A 13,047-nucleotide genomic window follows, 5' to 3' on the forward strand; every position below is an offset into this window, starting at 1 on the left:
AGATATCGAATGGGATATCCGATCTTAGAGTATTTCGAAATGCTAAAGATTTTTTTTGTCGACAACAAGAAAACTCATTTTAATGTTCTATTTCTGACAAGAAAAATAAAGTAAATGCAATGGTGTAATGTCATATTCAAATTAAATCAAATAATAAGAAAAAAATGAGTGTATTTAGTTTTCATACATATTTAAATGTTCTCCTCATACATCTAATTTATATTTTAGCAAGAATAACATGTATAAATTTAATTTAAGAAAAAATTATTGTAGTAGATATATTGTAAATATCAAAATTCTTTTCTTAAAAATATATGTCTGAAACATCTAGTTTACTTTATAAATGACACCTTTCAATAACAATAATTTCCAGAATGATTTTCGATATTCTGTGATAAAGATTTTCAATATCTGATGATTGCGTTCATGTGCGTATGCATGATAATAGATTTTTACATTTTAGTTGATTTCTTTGATTATTTCAGTTCAATTTTTAATATTGATTCAGGCGAAATATAATGAAATTGCTCAAGTCAAGTAATATGAAAAAGAAAAGTTTGATTACTTTAATTTCTGATGCATATTCAAATATTTATCTTCAAATATTTAATTTCGATTTTAACTAACATGACACTTATAAATTTAATTTAAAATCAAAATTACTGTTGTAGATGTACTGTAAATATCAAAATTCTTTTCTTGGGAAATGTCTGCAACATAACTGACATATTTCAACCAAGTAGTGTCACCAGACCTGGTGTCGTCCTTTCTCAACTGACCGCGGTTCAGAATTACCAGGTCCGTCCCAAAATATCTGTAGTGTTGCGTTTAAACGGGAGGCAAATATAACACACACACGCACACACACACACACACACACACACACACACACACACACACACACACACACACACACATATATATATATATATATATATATATATATATATATATATATATATATATATATATATATATATATATATATATATATATATATATATATATATATATATATATATATATATATAATATGTGCGAAATATGTAAATATAATTGTCTTATCCAGAGTTATACAAACATTTCAATTGCTGAAGATTTAAATTATGAAATTCTGAATTATTAAGAAAAGCACGTATCCGAAAATCAGATACATGTTTCTGTTGATAAAATTGCTTCAAAACTTCTTACATATCTCCTAGATCTCCCACATACTTGAATCCAGTAATTTTCACAGTGTCGATTGCAAAAAATGTATTTGATGGTGATCTTTCAGGAATGAGAGAGGAGAAAATAAAAGTTTTCGAAAATAAAGCTTGGAAAATGAGTCGTGAGATACTGAAGCAAAACAGTGCAGTCAACAGAAAGGACAAAGGACCAAAAAAGAAGGAAAAAAAAAAAAAGAAGAAGAAAAATACAAAGAATCTTCGTAATGTGATGCTAGTATGGATGGGAACTAGGAAACTGGGATACATTTAGGATTCTTTCAAAGTATCCGGAGAGAGAAAAGTGTAAAAGTCTTTGGTCTCCTTTCGGAAAAAAATAATTGGAAACATTTTCAAGAATAGTAAAAGTGAAACAATACTGTTGAAATAAATTTTGTGAAAATATCCAGAACGAAATTCCCCTTCTTTTGCATTACCATATATCAGATGTACAAGAAGTAAATAACTCGTCAACAAATTTGGACTCTAGTTTTTAATGAATCACCATGTTTCGAATATGTTATCCGATTTTTTGTAGCCTTCTATCAAAATTAGAGAGAAATTCATAAGCAAGAAATGTCTGTCTATAGAATAAAAATGGTCCTGATTGGGTAAAGATGGAAATAATTTTAGTACATAATTTTTGTATCTAATTAGGGAATATATTCATTAGCATGTGCACAGGAGAATTAAAAAACACAACGAAGTGCATTGTTTTAAATAGATGTCAAAATTAGCCCTAAATGCATATTTTTTCTTCACTCTACTTCGCAAAACAAAGAATTAAAATGCAGGACTCTAAAAATAAATATCCGAGTACTCGATGCATTCCTGAACGTTCTTAAAATGCCCAATTTTTTTTTAGAAAGAAGGGGAGATGAAACCTAGGAGCGGGCATTTTAGGGAGAATATTCCTGTTAGTTTTTGAAAATGGCCAAAGTTGGTTAACATGGTCTTAAGTGAAATAAAAGGCTTGAATTTTTAAATAAAATTATTTTTCTCGAAAAATGAATTCCATTTACTGAAGAAGACTCAAGAATTTTAATAAAACTAGAAGGATAAAAATGAAAATATTTTAGAAATAATTACTTACGCCATTAATAGATAAAATAAATTGAATTTACTTAAGGCACACTATATAAATTTTTTCCATTTTAGTAAACATTAGTTTCTCTCTTGATATAGCGAACTAAAGTATTTTTTGAATGAAATTTATTTTAAATAATAAATAAATTTAAAAATATATGTAATGCAAGCACATAACGGAGTTCAGTGCAATATTTCAAGAATAGTCGCCGTTTTTTGTTTAAGCCTTAAATTGATACAGAAATTTAAAAAAAAGATAATGCGAATCCAAAATTTTTCATGATTGTTAAGGAAAAGTTTGCTATATTTTAGTAAATAATTTTTCAAAGCAATGTTTTACAAATTTAATCTCATGTAAATTGATCGTGTTTCGAATTAAATAGGAAGTGATCAATATTTTCCTGATTAAAGAATAAAGACAAGTTCATCACTGAATTACGCGCACACACTATTCATGGTATTTAGTTTTGGCATCAGCCGACGTCCTGGCATAAGGGTACGCGTCTTCCCGGTGATCTGGACATTCCAGGTTCGTGTCCCGGTTCGGGAATGGCTGTACTTCTGTGTTCTGTGAGGTGTGTGAACGTGCCCCACTGTAGAAAAGTGTCGTGCAAGCGAATGTGAATGAAGTAGCTAAGGCGCACTCTTGACCCTAGTTGGCGCTGCTGAAAAAACAAGAGACGCTCACTCGGCTTAAATCGCAGACAGATCTGGCTTATAAAGTGCCATTTGAAATTTTTGAAATTGAAATCAGAAAAAAACAGTGGGCAATCTAAAACACTAAAGCTTATTTAAATAATTTATAACTTATATATTTTTTTCAATCTCAATTTGAATTATTGAGTGCAGAAGAATTTGAAAAGAAATTTCTTAACCTTATCATATAATATTGATCACGTACTGTGCTTTATGTAAATATAGGATATTTTATTAATGATAAAAAGAACCCTGGATATTTGAATCGATAAAATTATTCTTCAGCAGATTATCTCTTGAAATGTCAAAATATACTGAATTCATTCTTTAATGCATAATATGAACAACAAAGCGTAATTCGATCTTTCAACACACAAAAGCTATTTGGTTGGTCTAAACAATCTCTTAAGTTGAGAATATTTCATTCGAAATCAGAAATTATCCCTTTATTTATTTCAATTCATTAAAACTTTATCTTAATAATTTCTTTGGACAACTCAATAAATATTTTTAATCAAAGCATCTATTGAGAGCTTTGCTAATTCAGTATTCGTATTTTACTACTATTCTTACAATAAATTTTAAAATCATTCATTAAAGAGTACAAACAATGCAAGTCATCAAATAATCTGCTGTATTTTGAAAGCAATATAGAAAATTAAATGCAGTTGCATAGAATTATGAAAATATTTAATTCATTTAATCTCAGAGCATATGTGTTATTATTAACCTTTTTACGAAAATCCGTCTGATAATTTCTAGTTAATTTTTTTTTTTAAAAATTTCAGAAAAGGACTGACTTAGAAAGAAGATTTATTTCGATGAAGTGATGTTGAATTGTGTAATATTTAATTAAATCAAACTCAGAACTGTTCCATGATTACTGGAATTTTTTCGCAGTTTGATATTTTTTTTAAATAAATTTAAAGAACGGATCTTCTTGGAAAAATTATGCTACTGAGTTAAACCAAATTGGAGAGATTATAATTAAAATGAATTATTTTGAAGCTGGGGGAATTAAAATAGTATTTAAAATTTTATATAGTAATATTATTAATATTTCATTTGAGAAGTAATAGTATCATTTTCCTGTTTAAATAACAATTGTAACAATATTTCTTTTTTAACTAATAAGAATGTTAATTTTTTCCTCTTTAAAATATTTTCTCGTTCTATACGCATGACGTTAAGAAGAATTGGAAACAAAACAATTAGAGTCTGAATTAAAACGCAGCAATTCAATAATTAAGGTATTCAAAATCACAATACCTTAAATATTAGTTGTAGTTACGAATTGAGAATATAACTCTAATACTGTGTCAAATTATGTTACCAATCGGTAGGCAAAAAAGTGTCCAAATGCATATTTTCATGATAGATCAGATAAAAGTGGTTGATTTATGCCCAAGATCTATATTTCGTATTGGTTTCGTTCACCAACATTATGTAAGGTTTCGTGGCCTTACCGAAGATTCCAATTTTATGCGAAGGATTATATGTGAGAAGTTACTACTTTGAATATAGTTACTACTTTGAATAATTATATTTCGGCTTCAGATATACGTATTCGATAGAATTTACAATAATGTTGAATGAGAAGATGGGAAAATATCTCTTTATAAAAATGAATATATACTTTTTACTTCTTTCTCTATTTCTATTGACATTTTGTATATAAAAAACTTTTCATATTGTCAGATGATAATTTCAAAACTCAGTAAAATTTATTGTAAATATATTTCTGGTTGAAAACAAACTTTTTTTTATTTGTTCCAGAAAGCATTCGAATTTGTGCAAATAATTTCTGTAATACCATCAAATATATTTTTATTCATTTCCATTTCGTTGAGAGAATTATAATATAAAATTCAAACGATATACCTTTATTAATATTTAAATTTTAATATATCACTTTGTGTTTTAATGTTCATGATAAATTTTTTTTAATATCGCATGCTCATAATTGTCAATTCCAAACAACTTGTTTCGTATATCTATTTGTCTGAGTAAATAATGTCTTTTTCAAAGCATTTATGTTGAATATTCGAATGTTTTATTTCTTAGACTTCAAAGAAAGCAAGTATATGAGGCAGACTGTTAGGAAATATTTTGTTTAATAACAAACACAACGACTGATTGCATATAAGCAAAGAAACGAAAGTTAAAATCAGTCTCATTTCGCTCTGCAAATACTTTTCGAAAACAGATCGATTCTTCTTTTGTTCTTTTGTTATTTGTTTTTCTTTCTGTCTCGAATCTTCTACCCTTCAAAAAAAATGTTTATAAATTGAAAATAACGTTTTTTATGATGTTACCAAATTTCTCTTTGTAATTTTAGATATTCTGAAGGGCATTTTGATTGAATAATAATTTTTGAACGAAAAATAATATACATTTGCTTATAGTTTATATACATGAAACACTTTTGAGGGCTTGGGTTTCCCTTTTAAATAGAGTCGTAAATTCTCTTTAGAGAATCAAAAAGCGTTTTCTGCAAATTCGTTTTAATCTGAAGTGACGAAAACTTCTATTTGATTGATACACGGTTGCTTCTTTTAAGAAATCTTTAAAAATGATCAGCTTTTTCTCAAATCCTATGTGTCCAACCTTGGATTTTGTATGATGAAAAATTACTTTTTCACTCTTGTTAAAAGACTAAAGTGATTAAAGATTTTCTCTTTATGAGAAATAAAAACTGCTGAGGTATCTGTAGTGATACGTTTCTCAATATAAAGCTTTGATTAGTGATTTCAATATGATACATTTGTTTTGAAAATACAAATACTATTGCTCAAGAAATTTTATGGTATTTTAATGATGTCATTTGGAATTCTGATTGATAAAATATCTCGTGATGAAATATATCAGAAACACAGAATAGAACGTCATTTCACACCGCCATATCTGTAACCTTTCTGGTCACTGGACGGTTTGATGGGCACGTTACGGGAATTTTATTAAATACCGTAGAAAATCAAAAATAACAATGTACAGAATTTACAAATATATAAGAAATGATAATAAAAACGAGGCCGTTTACAAAGATTTTATATTTTGAAAAATGGTAGCAAAATTATTTGGAATAATAATATTCGGAAAGGAATTATGTATGAAAAACACATGAATTATGTGTTCACTTGTTATCGTGACATAGTAAATGAGGTTGAAGTTATAAAAATGTAATAAAAAATAATTTCGTTGATGGTTACAAAGAAAATCTCTGCTTGAAAGATATTTATGAATACACACCAGAAACATAGAATAAAGTAACTTCACACATAAAAATAGGTCACATATTGCATCACTCTCAAAGTCTTATGAATCAGATTCATCCACAGTAGTGCTCCCACTGCTAGTTCTAGTAAAACATTGCCATTGTAACTGTTTCCTTATCGCCTTTATATTTTAACAATAAATTCTTTTTTTTATGAATATTGAGTTGTGTATATGTTTATATACAAATGTAGATTTTTTCAAACGACAGGCATAATTTTTATACCTGTTTAGAAGTGACGATGATAATCAGACATCTGTTCACATCGCGATATAAAGGCAAAGTGACATAAATTTTTCCCTTCAGTGATTTTACTATACTATTTTGAAAGAGATTTATCTTTCATGTGTCAGTTTAGGTACGGAAATCTTAGGTATTTTTGAAAAGTTTGTGGGAAATCTAGGGAATTTTTTCCCTGGTGTGGGAATTACGGAAGCAGTAATTTTAATACACACTTTTTAGATTTAATTAAATAAGAAAGAGGGAAGCCGGTAAGGAAATAAGATAACATTTTAGAATAAAATAAAAATGACGTAATTAATATAAAAGTTAGAAAATTAATTAGGATATAGATTAAATTAAGAGATATATATCACATGTAATACCTTGTTAAGGATGTTAAAGAAATTCCTTGAAATATTTGTATTTATTTCATGATTTACTTTGATTCTGATTAATAATCTTTACCGATGAATATTTACACATTAAACAATCCATATAAAGTTGCACGGAAAAATCATGAAGCCTCTTACTCGAACTCTCTTAATCCTCCAATGGGCAATGAAATGTTACTTTCAAACACTCCTCGCTTTCTATGAAATCACAAAGCCAACCATCCTTCAATACATAGTTCTGAAATGAAATCATGGAAGCAATTCTATATCAAAGAATGGCATAGGAATTGAAATTGATTTACTCATTTACAGAAAAGCACTTAAAACGTTTTATTATATTTGAACATCATAATTAAACATATTGCTTAATTAGCTTTTGAGAAGGTATCTATCCTTAATTTTAATCCTTGACTATTCCATGTTCTCACAAATCGTTATTCCATCTGCCAAAATTCGACGAACGCCATCCCCTTAAGTGAACTTTAATCACAATTGTATTGTATAACCGGGAGTTTTTATGTCACCGGAGGTTGAATAAGATAACTCGAGAGACGTTTCCAACAAGAATTTCCTGTTCTTCCCCCGCGCTGGTAATCAAATAATCAAATAAAATAAGTACCGACGTCAAAATATGAATTAATAAAACCCAAGTCAGCTTCATAAACCCGCAGGAAATTCAATAACGATACCCTAAACTTTAGAGAGAGTTTTCGCGGCACAGTTTCTGAAGTGTTCCGGAAAGTGCTTCCCTAACATTTGCTTAATTAGGATAATGGGATAATGCAGTTAGTTTCCCTTATGGTTTATTTTTGATTCTGCTGGCAACTACGTTTTTTTTTTTAAGTTTTCATTTGAATACTGTCGAAGAGATGGCAAGTGCGAATGTGGGAAATTGGAGTGACTTCGGAAACGTATTTAGTATCATTTAAATTGAAACGGCAGATTTTTATTTTATTACATCTCAGGCGATTAGAAAGTGCTAGTATATCTTGAAATGAATAAAGTTTTAGGAAGGGAAACTTGAAGAAGTTCGTTTTTAAATCTCATACTTTTATATAGATAAAGACTAATGTGCCATTACTACTGCTGTATATACCGAAGCGAAATTCCACGAGAAGGCATTGATTTATGCTGAAGAAAAGTTACTTCATAAGGAAACTTTGGAAATATTATTGAAGTGATATTTTGATATATGTTTCATTTTCACACAAATATGGTAAAACGATTGTTCTTGCACATCTGAAACAATGCATGTTTCTGATCTGTGTGTGCATCTTAAATATGTTCTATAATTAATTAATTAACGTAAAATTATTGTAATTTAAAATACATTCATGTTAGAACTAAAATCATTATTAATTTCCTAATTTTAAAAAGCTATGCTACTTAACTTTTTATAACTGTTCAAAGAGAGGACAAGAGCTACATTATTTTCCTTCGCTGAAAGACATTCATTTTGGTCATGAATCAAATTTTTATTCAAATAGTAAAAATAATTTATATATATTTTTCTATTTGCTTCTTATTTTTTAAGGAATTTCAGGATTTAGAATTGTAAAAATGAAATAAGTTTAATAACAAAAATTGAAGCTGATTTACAGAACCAAATTAATGTTCGAAAGAAACACAAATCCGTTGAATTTTACTTCAATATTCTACTTGAATTTGTCGCCATCAGGGCTACCTAAAAAATTACATCTCCTAACAAATTTATTGTTGATTTATTCACTAATTTCTTTTTGGTATGTTATGTTATATACTTACTAGTTTGGTGATTGGCATATTTGGCGATGTGAATGAGTACATGAAAGTGGGTTTCAACGCATAAGCCATAAAAGTAAAAAAAAAAAAAAAATGTTTTATAGAAGTGTTTAGCGGAAATGTTTCCTGATATTCTTACATGTGTTGCTAAAATTTAAAATATTTTTAGTTTTTGCTATCTTTTGTACATAATTTCAACACAAGGGGAAAAAAAGAGTATGCGGTTTACAGTTGCCGAAAAAAAAATATAGGTTGGTGATTATTTTGATATTTGCTGTGTGCACTATTTTATATCCCTAAGCCAGGGGCTTGAAGATATTTCCAAAATTTGAAAATTAAAAATATGCTTCTCTAATACCGTTTACAGAAACTCATTTTATAAAAGTTAGAATCACTAAATATAACAGTCTTTCAATTGTAGTATTTTGAGAAATTCATTCATTTGGAGATATGGCATTGTTCAAAATCGTTTAAAAATATCTAAAATAGAGCATACGAGAAATTGCTTAGTAACAAGCACAATACCTAACAACCAACCATATTATTTAAAACATAATTGGTAATTGTAAACAAAAGATTACTATTGGTAATCATAATTCTTCTAATTTCTTCTGTGCAAGTCCTGAATAAAACATGAATATCATTTCAAAAGATTAAGAATTAAAAACCATTTTCAAATGTCGTGACTTTAATAATCTAAAAAAAAAAAAAATTACCGTGATATTTTATTTCTAATAACTTGACTCATAACACATTTTTTTGTTCTATTTCTCAAGGGGGAATTGCAATTCAAATTATTCAGCATTAAAATAGCACTGAGATATTTTTTTATATATTTATCAGATTTAAGAAAACAAGATCTTTTTTTCTAAAAAAAATGGATTTTGCGTTACTCTTTTAACATAATTTGGGTTCTCAACAACTTCAACCCTAGTCTCTTAAGAAAAAGCTAAATTATATGCTAATATACCTTTTCTGTAGAATTTATGTTTTTTTCTTCGAAAAGGTTTTTCTTCTTTTTTCTCTTATTTTTTAAAGCAGATTTTCTTTCATTACAGGAAGTTCACTGAAAAAAAATAATCCTCTAAAGAAACAAAAATTTTACTTCTTGAGTTCAAAAGCAGTCGATGCAAAATTATTGTACCATTTCAAATCCGAAATGTGTTTGAGAAATGTAATGAAGTGATGGGAAAAGAAGAATTCCTCAAACAGAAAGAAACTCGGGATATTTTTTGGAATCAACACGATTATTTGAGAATTATTGTATGAAATAAAACCAAATTGAGAAATATGATTTTATCTTTAGCATGTTTTATAGAATTCAGTAACCAATGTAAGAATTACTTTATTCTTCGACTATTTTGGCAATATTACGTTTTTCAGTCAACCAGAAATGATATTGGTATCTGAATAATCTACCTATTTTTATAGAATTTTGAAAAAAAAGTATTAGGTATGTAAAAAAAGATGAAATAAAAAATATATAAATTTCTTAATAGCAAGAATCAATTTCAATCTGAAAAATTGTTATAGATATTTCAAACTTGTGGCAATGTCCAAAACTATTAAATTTGAAAGTGGAATGAAGGTACTTTCTGAAATATTCAGTTTGATTGGATTTATTTTATAAAGTTAGACGAAATATTTTTTATCTAATGAGATTCCAGAGATTTGACGGAAATATAATCTGTTTCTTTATGCAACGATAAATTTCAAATATACAGAATATAAAGCATTGTTTTTCGCTGCAAATGAAATAAGTGCATCGAATATGATATAAAACTACGAATTATTTGGTATGTACTTTATTGTATTTAATATTATTTTTCATATCGTTAAAGTTAAAATGTATTATCGAATTTCATTTATGTCTTGATGTTCTAATATTCTGAAATTTTCTGAAAATGTACGACCATAATATTGATAAAAGATTTTAATACTTTTCGGATACATTTGTAGATTAACAGTTTAAAACGATTAATAGTTTGATTCTATATTACACACAGTATATGACAGAGAATTAGTGAAAATATTATTATGAGCTTCCACAATAATAATAATGATGATGTAATAGTGTTATGAAATATTCTTAAAAGCATATGAAATAGCATAATAGCATATGAAATAGCATAATAGCATATGAAAAATGGAATATAATTTTATCACAAATTATATATGAAGTCAAAAATTTTAAATTCGAAATATTTAAAATATGATGATTAAGAAATTATATTTTATTAGAGATAATCTTTTCAGTCATTCATTAAAAATAAATTGTATCAGTCGGCGTCCTGCCATATGAGTAACGCGTCTTCCCAATGATCCTTCCCAACAACCATACCTATCCTGGGTTCTAGTCCCGGTTTAGGTATGGTTGTTCTTCATCTGTTTTATGTGTGAATGTGCCACTCTGTAAAAAGTGGTAGTGCGAGCGAATGTGATGTGTGCGTAGCTAAGACGTACTATTGGCCCTAATTGGCGCTACTAAAGTAAAAGACGTTTCCTTGGCTTAAAATCGGCAGCGAACTTGTCCATGGCAAGTGCCATTATAAACAACAACAAATTATATTAAAACTTGATTAAAATCCAATGTAACTCAATTCAAATTTCCTCTTAGATGAAATCTATCAGTGTATGAGGCATTTAAAAGTTTTCTGTTACCTTTATATTAATAAAAATATTTCCCATGGTATAGTACATTACTAAAGGCTATATTATATAAAATTTCAATGAATCTCATTATATCAATCTACCATGTGTCGAAATTTTTTATATACCGAACTTTTTTTACTGCAATCTTGAATTTTTAATATAAGAAAAAATATCTTTTTGTAAATAGAACACATTTTATAACTCGAACAAAAATTTTAATACAAGCATTATTTTTCATCTTGTTATTAAAAACGAAAGCATTGTTTTCATGGACTGAAAAACAAATTAAGTAGCAAGAAGTGTTGTTTGCCTGATTTTTACTTTAATTGAAATTTTCGAAATTTAAGTAGCTTAAGAGGTATCAATACACGTCTCCTTTGAATCGTACACTTTTTCTTTCTGTTAGGCTCTCATCTATGTATTCTTGTCCTGATTGGTATGAAGATTTCTATTTTGAATTAAGTTTAGCTTTAAAGTTCTTTTTTATGAATATAGTATCTATACGGAAATATAAGAGTGCAAAATATAAATTGAGATTTATAAAGGAATTAGACAAATGAGAAGACAGGAATTAGAAAATTTCAAAATTTTTTATCTGTACGCTCTTGAAATAATTTATTTTCATTTTTCCTTTAAGACTCTTTTAACCCTGAAAAGAAATCGAAAATGCATAATTGTTTTTGGTAAATGAACGATGAAAGTTTTGCAGTATGTGTTGATGAACATTGAAATTTCTACGCAACAAACTTATTTCCAAGAATCTTTAACACCTTTTCCTGGTAATTCAACTGCATTTATGCTATGAATATACAAAACGTGATATAATTTTCTTTTAAATATTCCAATAATGGTTGTAATATTGAACTGGGATATTTGTTCGCTCCGTAGTTAAATCTGAAGCTAATTTTAATTTTATTCATACATGCTTATTTTCCTTCTTCAGCAGTTAAATTTTGATAAAGAATTTCTTTGAGTAAAAATGATATTTGTAGTTGTATTACTTCGTGGATTAACATATTTTTTGGAATATTTTGAAAATTATGTGTAAATGAGTGAGTTTTGGGAAAATTTCATAACATTGGAATATTTTTTTCAATCTGTTTTGTTCTAATAAAAAGAAAAAGTATAAATTTTTGTTAAAATTTCACATGTATTCTTTTGTGTTGAATTTTGGAAAAATGCAATAAAATGCTTACATTTTTGTTTCTATGCAAAACAAATTAAAAATGAAATAACACTACCAGAAAAATAATATATAAATTAAAAAACAAAAATAAATAAATTAAAAGAAAGACTTTTTTTTCTTTTCTGAAAATAGGAAGACTTATGTATAAACATATAGAGAAAAATGAGTTTTTATTTAAAACCTTTTCAAATGAATTTTTTTCAAAATCTTTCAGATAGATGAAGATTTTGAAAATAAGAAGAAAATATAAGATAAAATATATTTATAGAATACTTATTTCTAAACAAAGAAATATATTGTAATTCTACCAAAAGGCTGAATTCAAATTTTGATAGATAAATAACTTGAAAGTTTCATTTTTACCCATAATTTGTCATTAAACCGCATTAAAATATTTTTAAAAGAACAAATTGCTTATTTTTCAGGGATCCAGAAACTGCCCAATAAAATGATAGTTATTTTAATTTATTAGAGCAAAAATTATGTGTTAGATTAAGTTTTTTAAGGTTTTTAGTAAGACGATTTTACAGAAATTGGAATTGGTGAAAATGGCATCTAAGCGTATCGTCCATT

The sequence above is a fragment of the Argiope bruennichi genome, chromosome 5, assembly GCF_947563725.1.
Source record: "Argiope bruennichi chromosome 5, qqArgBrue1.1, whole genome shotgun sequence".
NCBI classification, from domain to species: domain Eukaryota; kingdom Metazoa; phylum Arthropoda; class Arachnida; order Araneae; family Araneidae; genus Argiope; species Argiope bruennichi.